This window comes from Schistocerca cancellata, chromosome 4, assembly GCF_023864275.1.
Source record: "Schistocerca cancellata isolate TAMUIC-IGC-003103 chromosome 4, iqSchCanc2.1, whole genome shotgun sequence".
In the NCBI taxonomy this organism is placed as follows: domain Eukaryota; kingdom Metazoa; phylum Arthropoda; class Insecta; order Orthoptera; family Acrididae; genus Schistocerca; species Schistocerca cancellata.
In genome coordinates, this window is record NC_064629.1 from 504,739,797 (window position 1) to 504,766,256 (window position 26,460).

The 26,460-nt window shown below is 41.5% G+C and overlaps 1 protein-coding gene across 1 annotated transcript in view; it reads right to left on the reverse strand.

Annotated features, from left to right (window-relative positions):
• LOC126183489 (cytochrome P450 4C1-like) overlaps positions 1-26,460 on the reverse strand; it is a 242,223-nt gene that overhangs the window by 135,499 nt on the left and 80,264 nt on the right. Inside the window, exon 2 of the mRNA XM_049925522.1 lies at positions 10,146-10,305. The gene's annotated coding sequence lies outside the window, so the exon portion shown is untranslated. The remainder of the gene's footprint in view (positions 1-10,145; positions 10,306-26,460) is intronic.

Sequence of the window (26,460 nt, forward strand, 5' to 3'; positions counted from 1 at the left end):
TGACGGAAGGTCATCTAATAAAACAGAAGTAATGTCTTGTTTTCCCCAAGGAAGTGTTACAGGCCCTCAGTTGTTCCTGATGTACATAAACGACTTAGGAGACAATCTGAACAGCCCTCTAAGACTGCTTGCAGATGATTCTGTCATTCATCGTCTTATAAAGTCATCAGATCATCAAAACTAATAGTTTGCAAAATTATTTAGACAAGATGTCTGTATGGTGTGAAAAGTGGCAGTTGACTCTAAATAATCGAAAGTGTTAAATCATCCACGTAAGTACCAAAAAGAATCCACTAAATATCGGTTACACGATAGATCACTGAATTCTAAAGGCCGTAAATTCAACTAAATACTTACTGATTACAATTAAGAATCACTTAAACTGGACCGATAACATAGATAATGTTGTGGGAAAAGCGAACCAATGATCGCGATTTACTGGCAAAACGCTTAGAAAATGCAACAGGTCTACTAAAGAAAAAGCCTACATTACGCTTTTCCGTACCCTTCTGGAGTACTGCTGAGCGATGTGGGTCTGCATCATATAGAACTGACGGAGGAAATCGAAAAAGATCAAAGAAGGGCATCTAATTTTGCGTTTTCGCGAAATAGGGGAGAGAGTACCACGGATATGATGACGAGCGAATTGGGGTGGCAATCATTAAAACAAAGACGTTTTTCGTTGCGGCAGCATTCACTTAAGAAATTTCAGCCACCATATTTCCCCTCCGAGTGCGAAATTAATGTGTTGGCGCCCACTTTCGAAGGAAGAAATTATCATCATAATAAAATAAGAGAAATCAGAGCTCGCAAGAAACGATTCAAGTGCTCGGTTTCTTAGCGTGCTGTTGGAGAGTGGAACGGTGGAGAAGAAACTTGACGATGGTTCGATGAACCCTCTGCCAGGCACTTAATAGTGCATTGCAGAGTAATCATGTAGACGTTGATGTTGATGAAGGAATAGAAACTTTGAGGTTTTAATTCTGTTAGAGACAGCAAAACACTTGGAAGAGAAGTTGAATGAAATTGACAGTGTCTTGAAAAAGAGGATGTAAGATGATCAAGAAATGCAAAAAGAGGCTAATGGAATGTAGTCAAATTAAATCGGACGATTCTGAGGGAATTGTATTGGAAACGATGCACTAAAAGTCGTAGATAAGTTTTGCTGTCTGGGCAATAAAGTAGCTGATTATGATCGGAGTAGAGAAGATATAATATGTGAATTGGCGATATAAGAAAAGAGTTTCTAAAGAAGAGAAGTTTGTTAACGTCGAATATAAATTTAAATAATTGTAAGTCTTTTCTGAACGTATTTTTCTGAAGTGTAGCCTTACAAGTAAGTGAAACAGGAACAATAAACAGTTCAAACAATAAGATGTTAGAAAATTTGGAAGTGTGGTGCTACAGAAGAATGCTGAAAATTAGATGAATAGACGAGATAACTAATGAGGAGATACAGCACCGAATTCACAAGAAAGAAATATTTCTGACACAACTTAATTAAAAGCAGAACTTGGTTTATAGGACAGATCTTGAGGCATGAATGAATCATCAGTTTGGTAATGGAAGGAAATGTGCTAGGAAATAAATGTAGAGGAAGACAAAGGCTCGACTACCGTGAGTACGTTGAAATGTGTGTAGGTTGTCGTAGTCATGCAGAGCTGAAGAAGCTTTTACAGGAATAATTAGCTTGGAGAGCAGCATGAAGCCTGTCTTCTGACTGAAGGACACAACTTCAGCAACAACAACAACAACAACACCAACAACAAACAACAACAATCTACTCATTTATTTTCTCTGCGAGAGTTCCTGTGCACCACCAGCAATTAAAATTTTACTTTCATCAGAAAAAAAAAATGTTTTCCGATTGATGATTACGAAAAACAATCATTTGTATATAGTGTCATAAAGTAATTTGAACAGAGATTGACGACTGCAGTACAATTGGTCATACTGATCAAACGTATACGGACACCCCCAAAACATACGTTTTTCATATTAGGTGCATTGTGCTGCGGCCTACTACCAGGTACTCCATACCAGCGACGTCAGTAGTCATTAGACATCGTGAGAGAGCATAGTGTGGCGCTCCGTGGAACTCACTTAACTTCGAACGTGGTCAAGTGATTCGGTGTCACTTGTGTCTGTACGTGAGATTTCCACACTCCTAAACATCCCTAGGTCCACTGTTTCCGATGTGATAGTGAAGGTACACGTACGGCACAAAAGCGTACAGGCCGACCTCCTCTGTTGACTGATAGAGACCGCCGACAGTTGAAGAGGGTCTTAATGTGTAATAAGCAGACATCTATCCAGACCATCACACAGGAATTCCAAACTGCATCAGGATCCACTGCAAGTACTATGACAGTGAGGCGGAAGGTGAGCAAACTTAGATTTCATGATCGAGCTGCTGCTCATTAGCTACACATCACGCCAATAAATGCCAAACGACGCCTCGCTTGGCGTAAGGAGCGTTTGGACGATTGAACAGTGGAGTGACGAATCACGGTACACAATGTGGCGATTCGATGGCAGGGTGTGGGTATGGCGAATGCCCGGTGAACGTCATCTGGCAACGTGTGTAGTGCCAACAGTAACATTCGGTGTGGTCGGGTTTTTCATGGAGGGGGCTTGCAACCATTGTTATTTTGCGTGGCACTATCATAACACAGGCCTAGATTGATGTTTTAAGTACATTGTTGCTTCTCACTGTTGAAGAGCAATACGGGGATGGCGACTGTATCTTTCAACAAGATCGAGCACCTGTTCATAATGTACGGCCTGTGGCGGAGTGGTTACACGACAATAACATCCCTGTAATGGACTGTGCTGCACAGAGTCCTGACCTGAACCCTATAGAACACCTTTGGGATGTTTTGGAACGCCAACTTCGTGCCAGGCCTCAACGACCGACATCGATACCTCTCCTCAGCGCAGCACTCCGTGAAGAATGGGCTGCCATTCCCCAATAAACATTCCAACACATGATTGAACGTATGTCTGCAAGAGTGGAAAGGGTCATCAAGGCTAAGGGTTGGCCGACACCATGTTGAATTCCAGTATTACAGATGGAGGGCACAACGAACTTGTAAGTCATTTTCAGCCAGGTGTCCGGATACATTTGATCACATAGTGTATCTGTAATTTGATTACTACCTTTTACTTCTGTGTATAATGTTCTAATCCAGAATGTTGTCTTTGACATCAGATGAAACTGTGACGTGATTTAATTGTTGATTTAGTTTAACTCGTTAATTATTTCTATATAAGCCAACAAAGTTGCATGGATTCTTTGAGAAGCCTACAGAAATCACAGTCTCTGAACAGGTGATGATACAGGTTACGAAATAGGAGGGCTTTTAGGAAATTAAGGTCCCATTGGTCGCGAAATGGGAACAACAGTGAAAATGAAATCTTTTTTATTTACAGTATTTAGCTACTCCTTCTAGCTACTTCTCTACCAGTCGTGGCTCCAACTAAGACATTCGTCGTGGCATTCTACTAACTTTCCAATACCCTAGTCATAGAAGGACTATGCTTTCTGTTTCCGCCGATTCTGTACTCTGGCCCGCAGCTTGCTGTCTGTGCCCAAACTTCTTCATATCCAGCGGTTCATTCGAGCAGAGATGAAAATCAGAAGGTGCCAAGACCGGGCTGTATGATGGATGATCAAACACTTCCCGTCGAAAGCGCTGCAGGATCATGCTCATTGCCCCTGAAATGTGTGGCCGAGAATTGTCACGAAGAAGGAAATGCATGGCAATCACGTTGTGTGGGGTGCATGAAATCAGGACACTATTGTTCTAGACACTTTTACGTGCTCACAGTCCTCTCAGAACGGAAAAGAACGGCGTGACGCTATCGGTGGATATACTAAAGACTTTTTTCAAGACATCTATGCACAGCTTCAACGGATTTTCACTGTGATTTCCATTTCGCATCGAACGGAATATGCTTTCCGAATAGCCCTCGTATTATTTAGAGAAGATTATTGTTATGAAATGATGAAACTCAATTACATTTATATTTTAGTTAGCATTTAGTAACTAATATTAGTATGTTGAAGTTCTAAGCTGTGAACTAACAAAAACTTGACTTCATGTTTGGCAGTAGTAGACGAGGGAAGGTCTTCATTTTCTGTAGGCTTCACGGCAGTGTAGCGAACTTCCTGTATTAGTTTTGTCATTAATGTGCAGCGGAACTACAAGATAAGAAAGGTTTATCATATAATAAAGAATGATTTCAGTTTATTTTAAATAAACTTCTGAGAGTATTCTAATTATAAGTGAAATTCCTTAGGGGAATCGCCATTTTTGTAAGTTAATGAATTCCTCCCTGGAATAGCCAGACTATAGAAAAAGACTACTTTAAATTATTGTATAATTTCAATTACTGACTCTAAATTAATTAACACTAACTTCCTTTAATAAATCCTCCTGTTTACGTTCGGTAGCAGAAAAATGTAGGCTTCTGAGCGGAATTCATTTCCATTGACTTTTCCCAATGACGTGCACACAAACATACTTCGTATCTGATCTATTCTTATTCGCTACTGATAAACGAAATGATAGAACACTAATTTTGCTTTCGAAATTTTTGTTCAGTTCCAGCTATGTAGATAAGAACACAACGACACCATTTTTAGACAGAAATTCAGAATCGTCACCCAAATGTAACACATGAAGAAAATAACTTTTATCGTATTTAATACAGATTGCCCGTGTTTTGAGACTGTGCTATGGCACTCAATTTAAAGGAAATGAGAAATCGTCTTTTCGCGACGCACAATGCTATTTGTGATTGCCTTTAATGATCTGCAGTACAGAATCAAAAGAAAATTTGGAGATAATCAACAATTTAAAATGACAGTACACATATTAAAGACTTTTTTTTGCTGAAATTCTCAGGAAAAACACTTAGAGGATTCATAGAGCTCATTTCACAAACATGACATAGTAAAACAGCACAGAGGAAATACATTGCAGCTAGGTAGCATGAAATTTGTTTTCTAAGGTGTAAGGTCACTCTTGTAGTTTCGTTGTGGCATTTCCTTTGGCTCCTAAATGTATGCAACAAAAGTTGCTAAACACTGTATTAAAATGGAAATAAGTTTATCATTACATACGGCCAGGTATTTAAGAAAAAATCGAGTGAGATTATTAGGACGACCGAGAGCCTACTAGCTGTAAGTTTAAAGGTGAGATCATCGCTTATTTTGATAACAAGCTGTGCGGTGGTACACTGTCTACCATCTCTATGGATTTACTGTGCAAGTCATGGTACAATCGATGGTGGAGAGCACTTCAGACAAATATTAATTACGCTGTACACTATTCCATTCATGCTCACAGCGACAAAAAATAACTGTCTGTATGCCTCGGTATGTGGCCAAATCTCTCTTATCTCATTCTCATTATCGCTACGTGAGATATACGATGAAGGCAGCAGATACGTGGTATAGTCCACGATGAAAATTTGATTTTTAAATTTCCCCGTTTGGCTTTCGCGAGAACAGCTTTGTCTATGATACAAAACTCCTCATCTAGGTTTTCTGAAGCTTCCTGTTATACTTGCGTATGGGCTGTATATCTGGCTTTTACTATCCTTGCAGCTCGGAATTCTTTCGCCGCTTTCTGTTAAACCAGCTTAACAAGAGCTTTCATCACTACAGCAGTTTTCTAAACCAGGTCGTACGTGTGTCTTGTATTTTCAGTTTTTTTTTCGGTGTAAAGAGTGCGTATTACAAAAAACTCCTTTCTTAGTTTGTCTTGCAGTCTGACCATGGTACTGGAGTATGATCCTCAGATATAATACTAAATGTAGAACTTAATTATACGGCTGCATGTCTGCTGACTTCTGTTTGTATAGTAGACTGTGGAATTTTTCCCAGGCATCCCGCTCTGGCTCTCCTACTGAAGCTAGAATTGCTATTAGTTTTCTCCATCAATTTCCATATATCCTCTTTTAAATCGAGAATTTCAGTTGAGCTTTGCTGATTCGCCACAATATTTCAGCAAGGAACCTCTCATATTCCCATTAAATCTGATCTGGAAGGTTCTGCCGGAATGACTAATATAAATGTTGAGTAGCTTTGGCAGTGAAACTTTTACAACCACTGACTTTCTTTTTTCTTACACGTGACTTATATTTTATGGTTTCGCAGTCTCGTAATGTGATGCTTCTAGAGAAGGGGATTGTAACGTTTATCCTTGGCTATAAGCTTGGAATTTCTAAGACAAACTTCCTAGATAAGATTTGCTGCAATAATTTTTTGAGGTGGTTCATATGTTTCTGTTATATAATTTGATGTTAATTACACCTTTTGTGTTCGATTTACCTATCAGACGAATTTGGCCTTTGCTTTATTGTCTTTGTTTACTGTTGGGACAATCCCGTGTAAGTAACAACGAAAGTATGATGTTTGTCTCACCTATGCTTTCAACGGAAGAAAATAGAGACGAGAAATAATGTAGTTAATATACGAATTCAACACACTCCACAGATGTATAAAATCCCCGCTAGGAAATAAAGAAAAGCAACTAATACATTTGTTGTGACAGCCATTACAGGTCAACTACAACAATATCGCTCTCAGAACCACACTCAAAAATGCAAGAACATATCGGAACACTTCAGGACATAAGAAGACATGTTTAGATCAATATTTCAAAGAGCATAAAACCGGAGGTCAGAGCTTGCTACAGTCGGTGCACTAGCTCAAGGGGAGAGAGATGTGTAAATGAATCATCTGAAGCTTTATCAAAACAACCATCTTATTTAGCTTAAGCGATTTAGTGTAACTAAGGAAATCTAAATACGGACGACCGAAGTGGGATTTTAAATGCGAATCCAATGTCTTAACCACCTCTTTCAGTAAAACTGCTTAGAGGAAGGGACTTCAAGTTTATGGCATCGCTATACACATCACATTTCAACTTCATCAAGTTTACTTATCATCTCATAGTAGCTCGCCAAATCGGTATCAGATGTATTTCGAGTTTCTAAGCTTAACATACGTTTCAGAGAATGTGTGGTTTATGCGATTATTTTGCTGTTAGATTTTCAATTTTATCCTATAGAGGGTGGTATAATAGTGCTGAAGGAGACAAAAAAATTTTAAATATCTGTATACTTCTGAATCAAGCAGTGGGGAAAAATGTTAGAAACCCTCAACAGGAGGACAGTAGTCTCAAAATATTCAGCTGATTACGAAACCTACCTTGCAGTTTAAATTCCTTTAAGGGTTAACTGAAGTAAAATCTGTAACTGAAGTAAAATCTCCTGTCGATCATAGCATTGTTTTGAGAGTTGTGTCACATGGAATGTAGGGGGACTAGAGTCTATAATCTTATCAACAGCAAAGTCATTAGAGATATGACGCAGGTTTAGATGGAAAAGAATGGAGGAAACTCGACAGAAGTGAATTTGTGATCCATAGTGAAACGTTGGATGGCTGGGCGAAGACTTGATCCTTCTTCTCCCGAACTGGAATACAGCTGCAGCATCAAAAGAAAGATGAACAAAGGCTTTTGCTGACTGTGCAATAATGAGCGTGTACTCCGGTGTTCAAGGAAAAAGGAAATACAAGAATAATTGTGAGGTGTATGACGGTGGTACTGACCTTCAGAGGAAGGCTGTCATGTCACGCCATGACACGAAGTTAGCTGTGTCATCTACGCAAGAGAAACAAGTTACATAGTAGCTTGCGTTGCTCATTTAATGTGAATTTTAATTGATCACGGTAGGAAGATATAACAAGTAGGATGGTCATTTGTTCCTTGTCGAACACTGTAGTTCGTTCCTACGGCATTCTTTGGCTGTGGGACGTAGCACTGTAGTGCAATGTTAGGAACGGCGTTCAAATGCCCTCTCCACTGTCCTGATCGAATGCAGAGTGTTTACCGCAAGAGAATGCCTGATCATTGCTCCCTTCGCCTTTCCCCCTTCCCCTCTTACTGCCGCCCCCCCCCCCATCGTCCTCATCGTAATGCTAGCATTTCTTACCCGAAAGGAACCTAACAGAGTCGATTGCTGCCTCATACAAGGAACTATTCTATTCGTCTTTAAAGTTTTAGGGACGTTACGGAAAATGTAAATCTGCCTAATGAGACGGGAATTTGAACTTATCTCCCCAAGTGATAATCCAGTGTCTTAAACATTGCACCACCTATCTTCATAAAAAAATAGCCATGATTACAGAAATGATTACTTTATAGACACTGGCCCAAAGTGGTCCATAGGTCTATCAGTTCAATACAAGTGAATCATATTTTTGAAATTTGATGATTAATTTCCGCTTTTTAAAGCATCTAAAAGTTTTTTTAAATAATGATGTACCTGTAGAGCTTTCACAGTTCCATCGACAAGATTTTTAGTATGTCGACACCTGTTCTGATCTGACGTAAAATTCCTAGTATAAGCGGATAAATGCCAGACTACAACTACAAAGTGGTGAGTTTCGATACTAAGTCAGTCCTATCACCTACTACTCTGGAAATGATTTCTTGATGTTAAAAATTATTAAGAGTCCAGAAGTTCACACATAACTATTTCAGTAACTCAGTTCATCAAAGGTGAAACGAACGGAAGGTTAGTAAGACCACAACTAGTAAAGCACTGCGGTGCTAAGACCAGCGTTCGAGCTAGGATCAGATTTACTTCGCTTCAATAATCTATATTACTAAACGGCTAACAGGTTTCATAGAGCACAGACGAGGTTACCTGTGTAACGGCTTCCAGGGGAACACAGATTTGATCTTCAGGTTTTCATATAATTATTGATTAACTTTAAAAGTAACATACTGATTAAGAGGTATAATCTTACGTTAAAGGTTTAACACAATATGACAAGACTTACAATTAGAAACTGTGTATGTATTGAGGCAGCATAGCTCACGGCCCGCAATTACCCAGCTATATGCATCCAGTATTTGCGAATGAAAGCTCTTAGGGACTTCAAACAAACATTACACATAATTTCTAACACTTTCGAAAGTTTTTCTCCCTGAAAGCCCTGGCTAAACGCTGACAGAAAAGTAGTCTGCAACTTACTACATTTTCGCTGTTCATGCAGTAAACTTCAGCATCAGGCACGACATTTTAATTTACTACTTATTCACTGGTAACTCAATCCGTCACATATTTTTCAGACAGCGTCCATTATACCTCAGAATGTACCTGCAAATTATGTCACTGTACGACCCATAGTTGTTGTATTTGTCATGACGTCGTAAACATTGAGATGCGTAAAAAACTAGCTTTTCTTAAAACGGAGCGCAAAATTCCCCGACGATACTCGTCTGGTGTTTGATAATAAGGTTGACAACCAACAAACTTTAAACATAATTCCAAACCTTTTTCTAACTTTTTTTCGTTTAGCTTCGTAACTTCAAATATTTCACACATTAATTCATTTGTAAAGTAATCAGACGTCTGAAGCTGTTTCATACATGGGAGTTCGATTCTTCACAGAATCAGTGTAGGGGTTTGCTGGTAATTAACATAAAAAAGGAATTAATAACCGAGCTAGGAGAAATGGTTGCACTAGTACTGCTAACGGAAAAACGTATTTCAGGATTCGACGACTCAAGGCACTAACTGTCGTTGTTTGATGGATCTGCCGGGTGAGTTCTTTTTTTCTAATCAGGCTTGATTATTATTAACGCAACGACATCGACGTAGGAAATCAAAAAGCATGCAGTGATTGAACTAAAATCACGAGGATGGTAGATAATACCGTCTAGGACTCCCGCTAGCTAGACGCATTGCCGCAGATCGACAAGGCATCAACTAAACAGCAGGTCGGATGACCTTTGAACAGCAGCTGGGCATTCCAGACGCATCATTTGATGGTCTTCGTTTCAAAACAGTCTTCTCAGCTCCCTCGTTTTCGTTAATCGAGAACTTCATTGCTTGAACAGACTGTCTGCTATATCACAAAAAAGGCCAATTCAGTTCATTTTGAGAGGAAATGGTTTGCAGATCTTTATGCAGAACTTTCAAGGAAAAAAGTGGACAAAAAATAAATTTTCTATATCACATCACCATAAAAACTGAACGAACAGGTGAAGCATGCATCAAAAAATTTACCACTACTTTATCCGTGAAAAAGTGATGTAGATGGTGGCTGTGCCTCAGTTTACCTGTGGGAATACCGGTGGCCCGGAGTCGCTGAGGTGTGACAGCGCGTCGCGTCCGCTAGCAACTCCCAACTTCCGCAGCTGGAACTGGCAGCTGTTGTCCCTTCCCCGCTTCAGCAGATCTCCGATAACGCTCTCCTGTTATCTCCGAACGTGCCAAGAGCTGTAAAGGATGAAACGGTGACAATGCAAAATTTTTGCATCTCACTTTTTTCTCTCTTCAGTAACTTTTAGCATCGAAGGTAATCAAGAAAGCTAGGAAAGGACTTGAGTTCGATAGAAATAATACTGACACTATAAACTTACATAAAGGACGGAATCAGGACACTTAATTCAGATATGATAAAAGCAAAATAATTACGGTTATAGCTGACTGGATAAGTACACTCCAATTATACCAGTAAAGAACAGTAAATACCACCCCGTTTGATGGTACTACTCGAAGGGAAATGCGAGACTACTACTTTCACGCTACAAAAGAGAATGAGGTTAACTGATAGAGAAAAGTCGATCATCTTTAAGAATGACCATGCGTGAAAATCCAAAACTTCCATTCATTCATTCGTTAATCCATCTGACATTAAAACAGAAGGCAGCAGACGGAAAGCAAAAACTGTAAATTCCGCATTTAAAATTTATTCAGGCAGACAACACCGTACCAATATCTGATCGTTGCACAGCATCACAAATGACAGATACCGTTATTAGTAGCCTAGTAATTTAAAAGCAGTTGTGACTACCTATAGTAAAGAAGACAGATCTTAGAATGAATAGGCTGCGAAATTAGCTCCTTTCCTGGTTCATGTTCATCTAGAATATGTTGCACAACATATGGCCCCGTATGACGTGAAAACAGCGCAGGTCATTCATGTTTACAAAAAAGGTAATTGATTTACAGAACTACAGACCAATGTCACTGCGTTCGTCTGTGGCAGGATCCTATAGCATGTTCTAAGCTCAAACATTATTACTTTCACGGAGGAAGACAATCTATCAAGGAATCGACACTGATTCAGGAAAAAAACACTTGTGTAAAACATTTATACTCGACGTGTTGTTAACGACAGGTCGATTCGGATTACCTAGGTTTCCGAAAGTTCTGCACTTTACCATACGGTCATACGGCGTATCTTCTGAAATTTGTGACTGGGTCGAGAAACATTTGACTGAAAGAATCCTGTACTTTACACAGAAAGGCGAATGTTACACATAACCGACAGTAACATGTCCCAAAAAGAACAATAGCAGCTATAATGTTTTATATACATAACTGAAACGCAGAAGAAAAAATTTTCAATAGCCCAGACCACTAATTATATTTTTCCTTTTGATGACTGGTTTCGGCAAATCTAGGTTGCCATCATCGGATCCGTAAAACCTATAGATGGAAAATACAAGAATAATTTACAAATTGAAATAATTTACATATTTACACAACATGGATATATCAGTATACCTTATGCACATATACCTAAATAAATCTCCATCATATGTGCAATATAAATATATATATTCATAGTGTCAAATCGTATCAGGTTGCTCCAAGAACATGAAGAAAGTGATACATCGACATGTCAATGGAAATGAATGGAAATGAGCGTTTGGTATCATTGGCCGGGAGGCCCCTTGCGAGGCAGGTCCGGCCGCTTTGGTGCAGGTCTTATTACATTCGACGCCACAATGGGTGACCTGCGCGCCGGATGGGGACAAAATTATGATGAAGACAGCACAACACCCAGTCCTCGAGCGTAGAAAATGCCCGACCCAGCCGGCAATCGATGCCGTGGCCGCAGGACGGCAATCCGCCACGCTGACCACTCAGCTATAGGGGGGTTGGTGGGGGATGGAGGGGGGCGGGGACGACGACGACTTGTCAATAATACAATAAGATTTACATAAAATATCACGCACGTTGCACCAACTGCACAGGCTCATATTCACGCAACAGGTGAAAGACGACTGAGAATCACAAGTCAAAAGCAACGATGTTCCCAACTACTAGCAGGTGGCACCGCAGTAATAAACATACCGAAATACAGCCATAACACCGAAAGCATCAGGAAGAAGTTACATCCAAGAAGAACACAATATAATGCAATATATACAATTCTGTATGTAATTACACAGGCCAGGTAATCGAAACCAGATAATGGAATGCATAAAAAAATTCCTTTTATAAAAAATTAGTTTTTAAAGTTTACAATTATGATAACACTTTAAAAGAAAGTATTGTATATCAACTGTACCAACCTACTGCACATTATTGTCAAAAGAGTTATGAAGCAAGTACAATTTGAAAAATATATCACCGTTGAATGGGGTTGCAGTAGTTCACTCTATGTTAACGTGATAAGAACGAAGAAACAATGAACAAGGTGAACATTAATAAAACCGACAAACTGCAGGAACGGATTCCTGGCTGGAAACGGAGGAAAAATGGTCCTATGGATATGTGTTCGGAAATACATGATGCCACGATAGATGAAGCTGACGAATGACAGTTCTTCTGACTACGTGCCGTGTGTTCCGTACGTGCTGTAGGCCGTGTGGTTGACGCAGCGTACTGTAAGCAGCAGAATGATCTGATATTTCCGCCGGGAACAAGCCGAGATGGTGTTTGTGTACGGCCAACCAGATGAGAACGGTCGAGAGGCAGCACAGCTATGCCAAAACAAGTACCCCTTCAGACACCAAGCATATCAAACAATATTTCAAGCCCTTTTTGGGAGTTTGTGTGACCATGGGTCCTTTCAGATAGACGAATGTGCAGGGAGGCGCTGGACTGTCTTACACCAGATTTGGAGGAGCGGGTTCTACAGGACACTTAGATGAAACCTACCTAATACATGCTCCAGGCAAGTGTCCCGCGGACATTGTCGTAAGCTGAAGTACGACTTTGTGTATCCTGACTGACAACCTCTACTATCCCTCTCAACTGCAATCCCATGGAGGCTACTTTGAACATCTGTTGTGACGTGGATGCAGTGCAACTCTGTACTGTGTCCCGGGACGATTTGTTGTCATTGTACGCACAGCGTCCATTTCCGAAAACATATTTGTTGGTTGTTGTTTTGGGGAAGGAGACCAGACAGCGAGGTCGTCGGTCTCATCGGATTAGGGAAGGACGGGGAATGAAGTCGGCCGCGCCCTTTGAAAGGAACCATCCCGGCATTTGCCTGGAGCGATTTACGGAAATCACGGAAAACCTAAATCAGGATGGCCGGACGCGGGATTGAACCGTCGTCCTCCCGAATGCGAGTCCAGTGTCTAATCACTGCGCCACCTCGCTCGGTGCAAGCATATTTGTATCACCTTTTCCCCTCCGTTTTCAGTCAGGAATCCGTCCCTGCAGTTTTTCGGTTTTATTAATGTTCACTCCGTATATATGTACATGACATACTGTACTTATATCAGTATTTCCAAATTACTTATACACATTTACTCAGTATTTTGCCGGCCGTGGTGGCCGTGCGGTTCTAGGCGCTACAGTCTGGAGCCGCGCGACCGCTACGGTCGCAGGTTCGAATCCTGCCTCGGGCATGGATGTGTGTGACGTCATTAGGTTAGTTAGGTTTAAGCTCAGAGCCAGTTTTGAACTCAGTATTTCCTGGCCATATACTAGGTGTTGGTTGTTTCAAATGGCTCTGAGCACTATGGGACTTAACTGCTGAGGTCATCAGTCCCCAAGAACTTAGAACTACTTAAACCTAACTAACCTAAAGACATCACACACATCCATGTCCGAGGCAGGATTCGAACCTGCGACCGTAGCGTTCGCGTGGTTCCAGACTGTAGCGCCTAGAACCGCTCGGTCACACCGGCCGGCTACTAGGTGTTCATGACACTAAAATTAGACTTCGAGCTCCATGTTACGTTAACACCGGCACCTTCCGTTGTACTATGCGCTCATTTACAATATTAAGTGTTCCCTTTCTCTGATATTATTTCAATTGAACACTGCAATCCTCTACATGATATCAGTATACTTCACATTACTGACATCCTTCTCTGTGCTAATAGCTCTATATATATTCTACACCTAGACCTTGAGCTACCATTCCCGTTTACGGTTGTTTTGTTAAGTCTGTACATAATTTAAACACGGTTACCATAATACAGTATTTACATAATTATATTGCAAACAATTTGCATACACTTATTCGTTGTCCGCAGCTCGTGGTCGTGCGGTAGCGTTATTACTTCTCGCGCCCGGGTTCCCGGGTTCGATTCCCGGCGGGGTCAGGGATTTTCTCTGCCTCGTGATGACTGGGTGTTGTGTGTTGTCCTTAGGTTAGTTAGGTTTAAGTAGTTCTAAGTTCTAGGGGACTGATGACCATAGATGTTAAGTCCCGTAGTGCTCAGAACCATTTGAACTTATTCATTACAAAATTTTGGTCTTATACTACTAATTTGTTACACTAAACGTAGGCCTCGACCACCATGTTATGGTAGCACCTAGACCTAGTGTTGTACTGTCGTTGGTCTACAATAATGTATAATATCTGATAATTTAAGAATGCAGAATTTTAGTTGATCCCTTTTGTTATCTACATACATCGTGGCATGTAACTCGTTCATTGTTTCTGTATTCTTATCACCTATACATCGAGTGATCTTCTGTAAGCTTATTCAGTGGCGATATATTTTCCACACTGTACTTGCCTCATAACTGTATTGACTATATATGTAGCAGGTTAGTGCAGTTAATATAAAATACTTTATTTTACAGTGTTATTGGAACTGTAAAATAAAAAAAAATTAATAAAGATTTATAAAAGGAACTTAGTTCCTCCAATATCTGGTCTGGATTATGTATAATTCATTTTTTGTGTACTCTTTGGATGTCAACTTATTCCTGATGCTTTCTATGTTACGACTGTATTTCGGTTTGTTTACCACTGCAGTGCCACCTGGTGTTAGTTCGTAACTTCTTCACTTTTGAGTTGTCATTCCCTGTCGTCTCTCATGTGTTGTGTGATTATGAGCTTGTGCAGTTGGTGCAGCATGCATAGTATTTTATGTAAATATTGTTGCATTACTGACATGCCAATGTATCACTTTCTTCATGTCCCTGGAATGACGTGATATGACTTGACACTATATATTGCACATATGATGGGGATTTGTTGTGGTGTATTTGCATAAGGTATGTTGTATATGTCCAAGTTGTGTAAATGTGTACCCCACTCTACTATATCTGACTCGATTGTGCTTGTATTTTCGATCTGTATGCTTTACAGATCCGATGATGGCAACTTAGATTTGTCGAAACCACTGATCAAAAATAAAATTATAATTAGCGATAGCGGCTCTCGCATTCTTACTTTTGTATTTCATAATACTCTAGAATGCCCCCATACTTGAGTGCTGTCAATCATATATAATATAAAGAAATGATTTTTCGAACAGGATGAGCGCCACTCTAAGATTGTTCGCTGAGATGTAATGTACAGGAAAGTATCTTCATTGGATGCCCGTAAGGAATAGCAGAAAGATTTGAAAAGAAATACACTTGGTGTTATGAATGGCAGTTCTCTTTTAATGCGGACAGATATAACATAATTTATCTAGCAAAGATGAAGTGCATGGTAGTACCCGACTACAACATTAGTGGATAACATCTTGAGCATGTTACATTGTATACGTACATACTGAGGCGACAAAAGTCATGAAATACCTACTAATATAAGTTCTCCTTTTGCCCGACATAGTGAAGCAACTCGAGGTGGCATGGGCTCAACAGGTCGTTGGAAGTTCCTTGCAGAAATACTGAGCTGTAGCTATACCCCTCCATAACTGCGAAAACGTTGGCGGTGCAGTAATTCGTACGTGGACTGACCTCTCGATTATGTCCCACGTCTGGCGATCTGGGTGGCCAAATCATTCGCTCGAATTCTCCACAATATTCTTCATACCAGTCGCGAACAATTATGGCCCGGTGACAAGCCGCAATGTCATCCATAAAAACTCCATAGGTGTTTGGGACACGAAATCCATGAATTCATGAATGGCCGCAGATGGTCTCCAAATAGCCGAAAATAACCATTCCAGTCATTGATCGGTTCAGTTGGACCGAAGGACCCAGTCCATTCCATGTAAACACAGCATACACCAGCTTGCATAGTGGCTTGTCAACTTGAATCCATGGCTTCGTGGGGCCTGCTCCACACTCGAACACTGCAATCAGTTCTTACCAACTGAAATCGAGACTCATCTGACCAGGCCACGATTTTCCAGTCGTCTAGGGTCCAACAGATATGGTCACGAGCCCAGGAGAGGCGTTGCACGCGATTTAGGGCTGTTAGCAAAGGCACTCGCGTCGATCGCCTGATGCCATAGCCCATTAACGCCAAATCATGTTGCGTTGTCTTAACGGATACATTCGTCGTACGTCTCACATTGATTTCGTGGTTATTTCACGCAGTGTTGCTTGTATGTTAGCACTGTAAACTCCACGCAAACGGCGCTGCACTCGGCCGTTAAGTGAAGACCGTAGGCCACTGCGTTGTCCTTGGTGACAAATGATGCCTGAAATTTGGTATCCTCGGAAAATTCTTGTCACTGTGGCTCTCGGAATACTGAATACACTAACGATTTTCAAAATGGAATGTCCCATGCGCCTAGCTCTAACTACCGTTCTGCGTTCAGTCTGTTAATTCCCGTCATGCGGCCATAATCCCGTCGAACACCTTTTCGCATGTACCACATTGAGTACAAATGAAAGCTCCGCCAATGCACTGCCCTTTTATTTATTGTGTACGCCATACTACCGCCATTTGTACATGTGCATATCGCTATCCCTTGACGTTTGTCACGATAGTGTATAGAGGTAATACTAGGAAGTGGTATGAACTGGGACGATCACGTAAAATCAGTATTAGTGAAATCGAATGGAAGACTTAGATTTGTATGAAGGATTCTGGAAAAGTTCACTGCGTCTATGAACGAAATTGCACGCAACATGCTAGACCGACCAATTTCCGGAGCCGATACCAAGTGGGTATGACGAAAGGAATCGAACGAATTGAGAGGTGCGCTGCTAGAATCTTAACATCTTGGTGTAATTCAGGCAACATTGTAGTAGAAATACTTAGAGAATTTAAATGGGAATCTGTGGAACAAAGACAGCGTTCTCGAGAAACTCTGCTGGGGACATTTGGAGAACCCGTATTCGAAGATTGTAACCATCATGCTGCTGCAACTGTAAATTATAATAATTATAATTATTATAAAATTTGAGTTAAATACCTTCTAGTATTCATTAATAGTTCCACGGTGTTACAGTCGGCGCCAAATCACCATGATAATGCCGTACGCAACCACGCGCTTGGTGTCAGATACTGTACACCTTATTATATAGTACAGGACTTATACAGAATTACAACGCATGTATAGATACCTAACTTATCTGTAGAGTACCCAAAGAGGCTTTGTGTCAACATCTGTGACGGTATACACAGTTTTGTTTTTAATTCGTATTTTAACAAATTGTTTGACTGAAAAAAGTACTATGACTAGGGTATGTAACCTACTTATAAAGCCATATGCGGAGCTACAAATAGCCTCGCGGTTTGAGGCGCCATGTCACGGATTGCGCGGCCCTCCCGTCCGAGGTTCGAGTCCTCCCTCGATCATGGGTGTGTTTGTTGTTCTTAGCATAAGTTAGTTTAGGTAGTATGTTAGTCTAGGGACCAATGGCCTCAGCAGAAAGAAGGATCCTTTATTGTATGATTATATGATAGCGGAACAAACACTGGTAGCACTTACTTCTGTAAAATATCTGGGAGTATGCGTGCAGAACGATTTGAAGTGGAATGATTGGTAAGGCAGGCACCAGGTTGAGATTCATTGGGAGAGTCCTTAGAAAAACAAAGGAGGTGGCTTACAAAACACTCGTTCGACCTATACTTGGGTATTGCTCATCAGTGTGGGATCCATACCAGGTCGGGTTGACGGAGGAGATAGAGAAGATCCAAAGAAGAGTGGCGCGTTTCGTCACAAGGTTATTTGGTAAGCGTGGCAGCATTACGGAGATGTTTAGCAAACTCAAGTGGCAGACTCTGCAAGAGAGGCACTCTGCATCGCGGTGTAGTTTGCTGTCCAGGTTTCGAGAGGGTGCGTTTCTGGATGAGGTATCGAATATATTGCTTCCCCTTACTTATACCTCACGAGGAGATCACGAATGTAAAATTAGAGAGATTCGAGCGCGGACGGAGGCTTTTCGGCAGTCGTTCTTCCCGTGAATCATACGCGACTGGAGCAGGAAAGGGAAGTAATGACAATGGCACGTAAAGCGCCCTCCGCCACACACCGTTGGATGGCTTGCGGAGTATAAATGTAGATGTAGATGTAGATGTTGCAGTTTGATCCCTTAGGAATTCACACACATTCTGAGCTACAAATTTTTGTGAACTTCTTTAGCTAATGGATACTGGGTCAATATTAGTCCAAAGTGGACAAACTCCATTTGCCATTGTGTTTTATTAAACGTAGCGTTGTAATGAAAATAATGGTTTTATTGTAGAATAGACATTTGGATCTTTGCATATAGAGTTTATAGTGGCCTCTATTGATTACAAGTCAGCTAACATAGTTTACTATTTTATTATTATTTATTTACTTACATGAATTGTCCAACTAAGGACCACGTTACAAATTTCGTTTCATGTTCACTTTTCTTTCTCTCTTCTCTCGGGCTGCTCTTCTGCCTGCTGCCAGTTTTGCCAGATATTCAGCTGTTAGTTTTCTGTTGGTCTTCGGTTTTGGAGCCTCCAGAAAAACCTCGAATTCAGTTATTGCCTTTCTGTACTTGTCCCTATTCATTGCGTCCATTTCTGTAAGTCCAAGTTCACTGAGGTCTTTCTTTATTCCTTGCAACGAAGAGTTGGATGTTTTCCTCTCGTGAATTATATTGAAGATTTTCTTCGTTAATCTGCCGTCATCCATTCTCACCAGATGAGCAAAGAACATCAGCCTTCTCTTTCTCATTTGCGTTGTCAGTGGTTTAATAAATTCGTAGACCTTCTCACCGCTCATCTTTATCCGTTTTTCACCCATTTTTTGTGTCCACCAAGAATCTTCCTCAGAATTACTCCTTCCTTCTTCTCGAGCTCATCTAGTAGTCCTTTGTTCTTGAGGGAGAGTGTTTCTGCTGTATATTAAACTTCTGTTCTCGTCACTGTTTAAAATCTGTTTCACCTGTTTGCGCTTTGAACTGCAATCTGGACATGTACTTCGAACAACGCCATATATGGCGCTATTTTCTTATACAGTTTGTTATTTTGTGCTGTTCATTTACTATATTACTTATTCTCAATATTAGTTTTTTTTTCTTTATCGAATTTCAATTCCCCATCCGGGGCGGGCCGGCGGCAGCAAATGCGCTGCTCTTCGGCCAAAAGACAATAATGATACATCAGAAGACATTTAAAAGTCAAAGGAGAAAATATGGCGGACAATAATATAAAAAAAGGGGAAACATAATTGACGAGGACAGACAAAAAGGCGGTGACTGTAAAATGGAGACAAAAACTTTAAATGTATTGAGCACAAAAAACCAGTCACTGGGACAATTAAAAGAACACAAGGCGAAGTATGACCGGAGCATAAAAGTATCTACAGACGGCGTAGCACATAACAATCACTCACAGTAACACTACGTACAAGTCCAGCACACAATTAAAAGCACACCTCTCGACGCACAGGAGAACAGCACCAAACACAACACTATCGTAGCACACTGATGACGTTGAGCAAAACGGAGGATCTTCCAGGCGCAAGGAGATGAGGGAGAAGGGAAGAAGGGAGGGAGGGGAAATGAGGGAGGGAGACGGGCGAGGAGCGCGCCGAAGAGGGCCGTGGCGGGAAGGATGTGGGAGGGAAAGAGGTGAGGATGGGGTGCCGGGACTCGGATGGGGGGGGGGGAAGGAGGAAAATCCGCCCTGTGAGAAGGAGGGGAGAGGAAAAGGGGGGCCTTGGGGGGAGGGGGGGGAGACAAGTCCAGGTTACAGTTGGAAGGAAGGATATATGTCACGGCGAAGTTTAACATCCGGGAGATGGATCAATATTCGTTTCGATAGTTAGCGTTTTAAGGTGTAACCTGAGTATGATCTTGCAGATCACGACGAATGTGGCGGTAAATCTTATGCAGCCTGTTATTATTTTAATTGTGCTTGGGTTGGTTACTACCAGTAGGTGGTTTCAGTACGTTTTAATTATTATTACATACTTTGTCATGAAAACATTACAGTGTTAGAACAATTTATTAGATAATACACATTTTGTCCTATCTGCACGCCACCACTAGCTGCCTCTGTCGCTATTACTTCATAGCTACTGCTGAGCTCCAGCACTAGTTCACTTCGCACTGCTCATAGTAACTTATCTACCGTATGTTGAACCATGTGCATTACCATTTGGATTATTTGATGTGGTTTTCCAGGTATCCAGACACAGCTGTATTCAATCATTTACGAAGAGGTATGGAACCTTGTTTGTATCATGTTGCAACATGAACTAGTGTCACACTCCTACGGTAATGGTATTACTATTATAGCATCTGCTGTGATTCTATTCCTGTGAGATGTTTTGGCAATGGATGAAAGTCCGACAGTAGTCACCATCAATAAGCGCAAGAGACACACAATGATGTAATATTTAAAAACAAAGACTTGTAGCACTACTTCTCATATCTCATTATTTCTGGGTGGAACCACGCTGTACGTACTATATCCAAAGAAACACAGAGAAAACCTCTGAAATCTACGATTATTGCTGACAAGTGTAAATTGAACCAACAACTCCCTTACGTACCTCATCTAATACTAAGATCCCTTTTCACCTCAATGTAAACTCAGTGTCAGTATCACAGAGTGGAAGTGTCATTAGTATGTTCTGTAAGAAAATAAAGGCTCTACTGCCAAACGACGACATATCGAAAACGTTATTCTGAATCAACGACTGACCTTCATGCAATGCGATCTTATCAAAGGGTAATTGTATAAAGTACAACTGTAATTACCCTTATGGTTCTTCTCAGAGCCATCGTCAACAAATAAGATATTGACTAGACATCTATAAAACTCACATCCCCATGGCTTCAGTTAACGAACAGTGATCTAGTGCTGCTGTAATCCCTGCCTAAGGAGAAAAATGTGGAATTTTTCCAGTTAGTACTGAATGTAATATGAAGTGTAGTTATTGTCATCAGGAATCTGAAAAAGATATTACCGTGGTTCCATCGTTCCTTCATTTTTTTTTTTTTTTACATGGCGTTTTTATACTAGGCCAGGTCATACAGCCAGCTCACTTGTGTTGCGGTTATTCACCTTCATGCTTACGCGTGCTCATTATTTAATTAACTAGCACCTAACACAAGTTTCAGTCCTGTACCTAAGGAGTATACAAATACTTAATGCTCATTAAAAAATTCAAATTCGTACCTAATCCGCTACCTCTTCTCTATGAAGCGCTTCCACGACTTCACAGAGGGTGGCGTGATTAAGGTTTGTCGCACAGATAAAAATCAGGAGCGGCATTAGTTTCCCAGAGCCTACATCACCGCAAAGTTATCTTATCTTAAAGAGCAAACCTTGAACTACGGCGGTAAAACGTGGGATTATAAAGACAACGATACGTTGGTTATCAGTTTATCAGCTGATCTAGAACAGTAGTTACCGGCACATCCAGCGGCCTGAATAATCCAAAAGAAACTATAGCGTTTCAAATGACGTACTCTGTATTTTTGTGTCAACAGAGTATGGAAATCGAAACGATGATATGCTGCGTAATAATTGCAGTAAGTCTTTGCTGCCGCGCTGGGTAGTCGCACGGTCTTGGTTCGCGTAGCTGCCCCCGCCGGAGGTTCGAGTCCTCCTTCGGGCATGAGTGTGTGTGTGTGTGTGTGTGTGTGTGTGTGTGTGTGTGTGTGTGTCGTCCTTAGCTCAAGTTAGATTAAGTAGTGTGTAAGCTTAGGGACCGAAGACCACAGCAGTTTGGTCCCATAGGATCTTACCATACAAAAAAAGTCTTTTCTTTGTACAAATTAAACAAGTGTCAAAATAATTTCGACTTCCTGGAGATGGTACGTTATAACAGCAAATTTGACTTAATATTCCGTTGAAGCCTGAAACCCAATCTCAGCTTATCAGCAACAAGTGAAGGTGATATACTCCCTAGGAAGACAAAAACAGGTTTTGGATGGTTTATGTAATACCGCGATAGGTTACACAATTATGAAACAGGTACTGTGGACTCAAACTGCAGAATAACTGAGTTTTACTCTGAACGACAGAGCCGTTAATTCTTAAAAAAATCCAAGAAATCTTGATATCAAACTGAGGAAACCGTATCAATTAGATTTCTAAGAAGCTGAGGGAAAAAAATTCACTGCATAACATATACAGTGAAGTACAGGGAAGAGGATGAAGAAACGAAATCAAAGTTAACAGGTTGAGAGGGTATATGATGTCATTTCATTGATTACAAATTCGAGTCAAATTTGCAATGAACTTGGGAGTACGAGCCCACTTAACAGTATGGCGTTGCATCTCCTCTGGCTTGGATGCATAATCTGATGTGGGAAGAACGTGACAAAGCCGTTGTGTCCTCTGTTGAAGCATGCTGGCTTACAACCGTTTTCACTGATCCTTGATATCCTGGATACTGGTACAGGGACAGAGTTGCCGTCTGAGCTGGGCCCACATATGTTATATTGGGAACATATCTGGAATCTTGTTGGCCACGGAAATACCTCAACATGATCTATACAGCTCATTGAGACACGTGCCATATGTGGACGAGCACTTTCCAGTTGAAAAATGGCACCACGATACTGTCACATGAGAGCTAACACACGAAGACTCAGTATGTCCGTGACGTATCGTTATGCCTTCAGAGTCTCCAAGTCGCTACCAGACGCAATCAGAAGTCATAGCTGACGGCTACCCGCACCATGACGCCAGGAGAACCACTGCTGTGTCTCCCCAAACACTGAAGAGTGGGACCTCTCTGCAGGTCGCCGCCACATTCGCTTACGACAGTCATCTGTTCAAGTGCAGAACCGTGATTCATTGCTGAACATAATGCGACGCATTCATTTTCAGCCTATGCTTCCCGGTCATGGCCCCAGACCAAACGCAGCCGTTTGTGTTGTATTGTTAACTCAAGGCACGGTATTCCCTAGTCTGGCTGCTGCTAGCCGCCGACCAATGGAGCAGAATGACACAGAATACAGCAGGGGTTCCATTAGTTGTTATCGAATGGCAGACTTAGACATGAAGGGATTACAATGTACTTCGTGCACAATACGACGATCCTCCCATGTAATGTTCAAACCTGGTAGACCCCCCTTGAGTACGAGTGAGCCTAGCCTCATGTTCCCGTGCAGTCGAATATCGGGCCACTGTCGCTTCCGGAAGCCCCACATATCTGGATTTTGCACAATTCGACCGGTCAGCCAAATGGAGACGCGCAATGAGACCCCTTTCAAACTCTGTCAAATGGTGGTAATCTGTCTCACTCGAGAACACGGTAATTCCATGTCCATAGCAGTGATCATTCAGCAGTTGACGCTAATCATACCTGTTATATACCTTAACAGACCTATTAACAACAATAAATACGAACAACATTAATCACTCTGCTGGCCGTTCTATCTGTCACAGAGAAGGTAACCCCAGTCAGTTACATACTTGCTGACGGTGTGCATGTATACGAATTTACGCCGGCATCCGACTGGTACTTTCTTTTGTTCAGCAGTGTATATACTTCCGTGAAAATAATTATCGCCGGCTGTTGTGGCCGAGCGGTTCTACGCGCTTTAGTCCGGAACCGCCCTGCTGCTACGGTCGCAGGTTCGAATACTGCCTCGGGCATTGATGTGTGTGATGTCCTTAGGTTAGTTAGGTTTAAGTAGTTCTAAGTCTAGGGGACTGATGACCTCAGATGTTAAGTCCGATAGTGCTTCGAGCTATTTGATCCATTTGAGAATTATTATCACTTGGACACTTCAGTACATAATAAAATTCACTCGTGTTACTTTTATTAGACAGAGAGTTTCACGAGCGACACAAGCGGTATCTCCAGCATTGCGCAGGACCCGATGACCCAGGAGAATTACCGATTGACTACCCCATTGCGCGAGCTCCAGACTGCCCCACTAAATCATTTAACATTTAGGCCATTCAGCCAGTCACAATGAACAGCAGAATGTAGCCATTTCCATTGGCCATTTCCTGCACCCGCTAGTTGGGTTTCTGTGAAGTTATAATTCCTGGTAGGGCTTCCAGAACTTTTTCTGCAGAGGATATTGGAATTACCGGCCTTCATGGAGGAATTACTCTGTCTGTAAGCCAATCATGTAGGCTCCGGCTACAACCCTTTTAGGAGGATTAGGGAAAGACTGGACCATCAGTGTCAGGCTAAAGAAAGACTTCTTCCTACAATACCCGACCCTGTTGTAGACAACAGCTAGCAGCCGGACTAGGCTGGCTCCAATGGCTCTGAGCACTACGGGACTTAACATCTGAGGTCATCAGTCTCCCAGAACTTAGAACTACTTAAACCTAAGTTAAGGACATCACACACGTCCATGCCCGAGGCAGGATTCGAACCTGCGACCGTAGCGGTCGCACGGTTCGAGACTGAAGCGCCTGGAACCGCTCGGCCACACCGGCCGGCTGCCGGACTAGGAAGTGGGGTGTTACAAGGTTGGAATTTATTGTTCAAGTGGGCTTATTTAAATTATATTTCAAAAATTTTCAGCTATATAGAGAAGACACTAAATAATTGTTTTAATTCACCAGTTTTCGCTTCTTTATGTCGAATAGCAACAGTAGTGATTAGTGAAGGTAAGCACAGTCGCTACAGACCTTACGCCGGCTTGAATTTCATTTCCACCAATGTGTTTGAAGACAGTAGCGGAACTTCTGAATAAGTTTTCACACAGATTCAACAATTTCCTACTCCACTGAGCGGTTTTGGGCGCAGTTTTCCCCCACATAATGACTCCGTGAGAAGTAATCAGAGAGTCTACCGACAGTGATTGAAGAAACATTTAAGTTACTTCACCACGTAACCCACAGAATTCGACGAGCAGATTTTTACTACCCATAGTTCGCTAACTAAAAAAATATTGTAGGAGAAACTTTCCAGCGTCTCCCTGCTTCAAACTATGACGCCCACGGACGAAATAGTTCTACATCTACATACACACTCAGTAACGACCATGCGGCGCGTGGCGGAGGGCACCCTGTACCGCTACTAGTCGTTTCCTTTCCTATTCCACTCACAAATAGAGCGAAGGAAAAACGACTGTCTACATACCCCCGTAGGAGCCCAAATTTCTGGCATCTTATTTCTTTGGTCCTTAAGTCAGTTCAAATGCCGGTTTTCTAAATTTTCCCAACAGTGTGCATCGAAAAGAAAGTCGCCTTCCCTCCAGGGATTGCCATTTGAGTTCCCGAAGCATCGCCGTAGTTGTTGTGTGTTGTTCAAACCTACCGGTAACAAATCTATCAGCCCGCCTCTGAACTGCTTACAAGGGAAATTCCCCATCGTACCCCCTCAGATTTAGTGGTAAGATGGCCCTGCGTTTAGTTTTTGACGGCATGTCCACTGTGCCCTCTTATCACTAAATCTGAGGGGGATGCGATGGGGAGTTTCTCTTGGTAGATGTCTTCCTTCAACCTCACATTGTGCGGTTCCCAAAAACTCAGGGAGTACTCAACAATAGGTCGCACTAGCGTCACATATGCCGTGTCCTTTACAGATGAACCACACTATACTAAAATTCCCTGCAACAATCCTCACATGCTCGTTCATGTCCATATCGCTTTGCAACGTTACTCTCAGATATTTCAACGATGTGATTATGTCAAGCAGGACACTACTAATTCTGTATCCGAACAAAACGGGTTTGCTTTTGTACACATGCACGTTAACTTGTATTTTTCTACATTTAGAGCTAGCTGCCATTTATCACACCAATTAGTAATTTGGTCTAAGTCATCTTGTATCCTCTTACAGTCACTCATCTTCGACAGCTTCCCGTACACCACAGCACTATCATCAATTCGTTTTGAATTTGCTGCACGACTGCAACAGCCTATGGAAAAAGGTGGTTTGCGTGAAAACTTGAGTTTAGTCATGAATTATTATTTTTGGTCAATGGCACAGTGAATAATTAGGATGAACGAATCTAGAACTACAAAAGTCCCCACAGTTTCATGCAGCATATCGGAGACCTAACAAAAGTTAATATGTGCTGTGTAGTGCCACAGCTTTTCCTTTTATGACCTCTTTTTCATCATGAGAAATT